The following is a 4,925-nucleotide window of genomic DNA, read 5'->3' on the forward strand; positions in this document are numbered from 1 at the left end:
GATCCTCTCTGAGCTCCTGGCCGAGGGCCTGCCCCGGAGTGGGGAGGAGCCGGGGCTCTGGGTGTCTCTCGCTCTTCCTGCGGAGCAGGGCGCATCAGCTGTAGGGTGACCCTAGGGGAAGGAGGACAGGGCTCCTGCATCTTTAACAGTTGTGTTGAAAAGGGAATTTCAGCAGGTGTTATTTGTCCACCTGCAGCACCTGGTGAAATTTCCTCTTCATCCCAACAACTGCAGGACCCCTGCCTAGCGTGACCAAAAGAGGGCAGGGCTCCTGCAGCTATAAGAACGTAAGAAGTGCCATGCTGGATCAGACCAAGGGTCCGTCCAGCACTCTGTTCACGCAGTGGCCAACCAGCCATCGACTAGGGATGAACAAGGCAGGACATGGTGCAACAGCACCTTCCCACCCATGTTCCCCAGCAACTGGAGCACACAGGCTTACTGCCTCGAATACTGAAGATAGCACAGAACCATCAGGGCTAGTAGCCATGGATAGCCTTCTCCTGCAGGAATTTATCCAACCCCCTTTAACTGTTGTGATGAAGAAGGAATTTCACCAGGTGGGATATAAATGTAACACATAATGAAATAAAACATACAGCGACCTGTGGAAAAGAAAAAGGGAAGGAAGGAATTGGAACATCATGACTGGAATCAGAGCGCTTTGTTCAGCGGGGGAGGATATAGTATAATTTTTGTGAACCGTCCAGAGAGCTTTGGCTATTGGGCAGTATAAAAATGTAATAAATAAATAAAATAAATAGTACAACATATTGCAGGTTCCGCCGATCCAGCCTGATGCAGAGCTCTGTAGAACCTGAAAGCTTGTGTGCTATTTTGTGGTGGTTTGGTTGGTCTTTATAAAGGTTACCATAGCTCACCTGTGGGGAGGGGAGGGGGGGAAGTAGAAGGAGACATCCCTTCCTGTTCCTGATTGACAATTTGAATTGCAGAAGCACGTGCAGGGAGGGCAAAGGTCAGCCATCTTTCCGTGGCGCAGGGCTGATCTCCAGCACATTGGGAGCCACCCAAATGGCCACGTCTAATTTGGAAACCGGAAGTGTCAATCAAACTGCATTGGGACAGGGAAGGAGAGGGCTGGTTGCCTAAAAACTTCCAATATAGCACTTAATCCCAAACCGTTTGCAGCCAAAAATAAGTTAGTTAAACAGGGAAAGGCTCTTGTGAGTTCAGATGAATGAATTGCAGAGGAGGACTCCTGCTGCAATTCAGCATGATCCACTGAGACATATGGAGCATCTCTACATTAAGGGGAAATCGTGTTGCTTACCCGGTGCGTTTGCTTCCTGCTTCTTTGGCGCTATTGTTATGGGCTTCATTACACAAGTGGAGAGGAGCGGCCATGTGGTTTGAACTGAATGCTTCCCCTCCCTTTACTTGAGTCATCGCCATCTAGTGGCAGAAGAGCTCACTTTTTCCTGATATTACCCCTATTAAAAGTGGTTCTTTTAACAGCAGGATTTCCAGGGAATAGCACGGAAGACATCCTGGTCGTTGATGACGTCATGCAATGGAACCACAAACTTCCGTGAGTAGCTCATCATTCATGAGCATGCAATAAATTGCTCATTTAGAGGAGCCCACATAGGATGAGGGGGGAGAATCCATTTCTCTGAGAACAGATAGCTTTTATTCCTAAACACTGTCAGTGTAACCCTAACTTTATGAATGGCATTATAGCGCCAAGTTTTCCATTTATTTCCTATGCTGAAGGCCCTTAAACTTCCAATCAAGTACAGTTGGCTATATATTTTTGTGACTAATAACACATATATACACAAAATAGCACACACACTCCTTTTATATGTTGCACAACTTGTATTTATTTATTTATTTATTATTATTTATTAATTACATTTCTATACTGCCCAATAGCCAGAGCTCTCTGGGCGGTTCACTTTTTTTTTTTTTTTTTTTTTTTTTACTATTTTTACTATTTCATTAGATATCGAGATCCTAATCAGGCCATTTCACTGTAGATGTTCCATAAGCATATTGCTTATAAACTAATAATTATAGTTACTGAATTTGCTTTTGTGATCTTGATTTATTATTATGTGTGTTCTTCTTTCTGTTTCCTTTATTTTGCTAACTTTATTTTGAAATAAAATAACATTTCTTTAAAAAAAGAATCAGTAGTATGGGGAAGATAGTATTATAGCAGCCTTTCCCCTAATCTGGTGCCCCCCCCCCGATATGTTGGACTTTTTTGTTGTTTATTCGTTCAGTCGTTTCCGACTCTTCGTGACTTCATGGACCAGCCCACGCCAGAGCTTTCTGTCGGCTGTCGCCACCCCTATCTCCCCCAAGGTCAAGTCTGTCACCTCCAGAATACCATCCATCCATCTTGCCCTTGGTCTTTTGCCTTCCACTTTCCCTAGCATCAGCCTCTTCTCCAGGGTGTCCTGTCTTCTCATTATGCGGCCAAAGTACTTCAGTTTTGCCTTTAGTATCATTCCCTCAAGTGAGCAGTCTGGCTTTATTTCCTGGAGTATGGACTGGTTTGATCTTCTTTCGGTCCAAGGCACTCTCAGAATTTTCCTCCAACACCACAGTTCAAAAGCATCTATCTTCCTTCGCTCAGCTTTCCTTATGGTCCCGCTCTCGCAGCCATAGCACAGCTCCCATAATCCCCAACCAGGTGTTGGGCTGAGAACATAAGAGGAGCCCTGCTGGATCAAACCAAAGGTCCATCTAGTCCAGTATTCTGTTCACACGGTGGCCAGCCAGAGGCCCACAGGAAACCCACGAGCAGGACATGAGTGCATCAGCACCTCCCACCCATGTTCCCCAGCAAGTGCATAAAGGCTTACAGCCTCTGTATTTATTTATTTAAAACATTTGTATCCCGCCCTGTAGCACTAGGATCTCAGGGCAGCGTATAGATAAAGTTATACAATATAAAACAATAAACATACACAGTTAAAAACAAACCTTTAATTAAGTTAAAACCAGTATATAATTTAAAAGCATTAAAAACAATTAAAACATTTAAAACAATGTGCGAACTTGGTGAATTTAGCCATCAAAGCCTTTGTTAAAAAGCCATGGTTTTACTTGGTGCCGGAATTAAGTCAGCGTTGGCATCAGTCGGGGAGGGCATTCCACAGCCGGGGTGCCACAACCGAGAAAGCTCTCTCCCACGTCCCACTGCGTTGCTGGGATGCGGAGGAGGGCTCCTCCAACAGATCTCAAGTCTCGGGCAGGCATATATAAGGAGAGGCGCGCCTTCAAGTATCAAGGTCCCAATTCATTTAGGGCTTTAAACGTCATTACCAACACCTTGAATTCTGACCGGAAGTATATAGGCAGCCAGTGCAACTCCTTTAAGACCAGTGTTATGTAGTCACTGTGAGAAGTGCCGGTCAGCAGTGTAGCTGCTGCATTTTGCACTAGCTGCAACTTCCAAGTCGTCTTCAAGGGCAGCCCCACATACAGTACATTGCAGTAGTCTAATCAGGAAGTTACCAGTGCATGCACTACTGAGGCTAGGTTGTCCCTGTCCAGGAAAGGTCATAGCTGGTGGATCAGCCGAAGCTGGCCCCAAGAACTCTAGGCCACTGAGTCCACATGGGCCTCCAGTGACAAGGATGGATCTAGGGGTACTAGAGGTAGCATATAGCCATCAGGCCTAGTAGCCATTGATAGCCTTCTCCTCCAGGAATTTATCCAACCGCCTTTCAAAACCGTCCAAATTGGTGGCCAACACTACATCTTGTGGTAGTGAGTTCCATCATTTAACTAGGCATTGTGTGAAGAAGTCCTTCCTTTTATCTGTCCTGGTTCTAGTATTATGAGAGGGGGGGAATTACAACTCCCATCATTAGCTACATTAGGCTACATTAGCAGCTTTATTCCAGAGGCCGCTCAAAGAGCCTCTGCGAATTTAGTGCTCCTTTTCCATACTATTGTTTCCATCACTGAAATGTGCAATGTGAACAGTGACTCACCGGTTAGTCATGCTCTGACTTGATTCATTTCCGTTGCCTTCGGAGCCCATGCCGCCTGGCACAATGAGGTTTTATATTTAGTCATGTTTGGATGTATAAAACAATGTCTGTTGTCGTGGATACTCTCCCGTGCACGTTTGCATTGGCCAGCAAGGAAGGCACTCGTTTGATCCTGCAGTGATGGACACCGTGCAGCATGAGGTTAAGCTAGTGTTGTCTGACCTACATTCAGTGGTGTAGTAGAGGGCCAGAGGCTCAGAGGGACGTGATGTCAGGACTTCTTTATTAACAGGGTGCTGACACCACCTGCCAGCCCCTCAGGATCCCCTCTTCCCTTGGAGCTTAGTTGTAAACTAGGGCTGTGCACCACCACCCCGAACCGGGTCGATCCGAACCCTCCCCCGATCCGATCCGAAACTGGATCCGGACCGCGGCAGCGGGCAGCAGAGCCAGGTAAGCCCTCCTCTCCCATTTACCTGGCGCCGGCGCTACATGGACAGCGGCGCCGGCAGAGCCAGGTAAGCTCTCCACCCCACCCCCACTATTCTGCGTCCGTCGTGGTGCAGGCGATGGCTCCACCCGGACCGCGACGGACGCAGGTAAGCCCCCCTCCCCCCTGCCCCCTTACCTGGCTCCGTCGTCATCACCGCATGGCCTGCAGCACCGACGGTGCCAGGTAAGCCCCCCTTCCCCCCGCACTTACCTGCATCCGGAGCCTCAGAACGGTCCGAATCGCTTCGGACCGTTCCGAACCGCTCCACGCTGATTCGGACCTCCCCCAATCTGCTTCGGAACCAGGCTTCAGAAGTCCAGATCGGCCCACTCCACTTCGGATTTGGGGATCCGAAACAGAGCGGAGCACAGCTCTACTGTAAACCTCACAGTACCTGGTGCGAAATATTTTTTTACAGCAACAATATATTGCTCCTTGTTGTAATGCAAAGTATTTCTTAT

The sequence above is a fragment of the Elgaria multicarinata genome, chromosome 1 (genome assembly GCF_023053635.1).
Source record: "Elgaria multicarinata webbii isolate HBS135686 ecotype San Diego chromosome 1, rElgMul1.1.pri, whole genome shotgun sequence".
Lineage (NCBI taxonomy): Eukaryota > Metazoa > Chordata > Lepidosauria > Squamata > Anguidae > Elgaria > Elgaria multicarinata.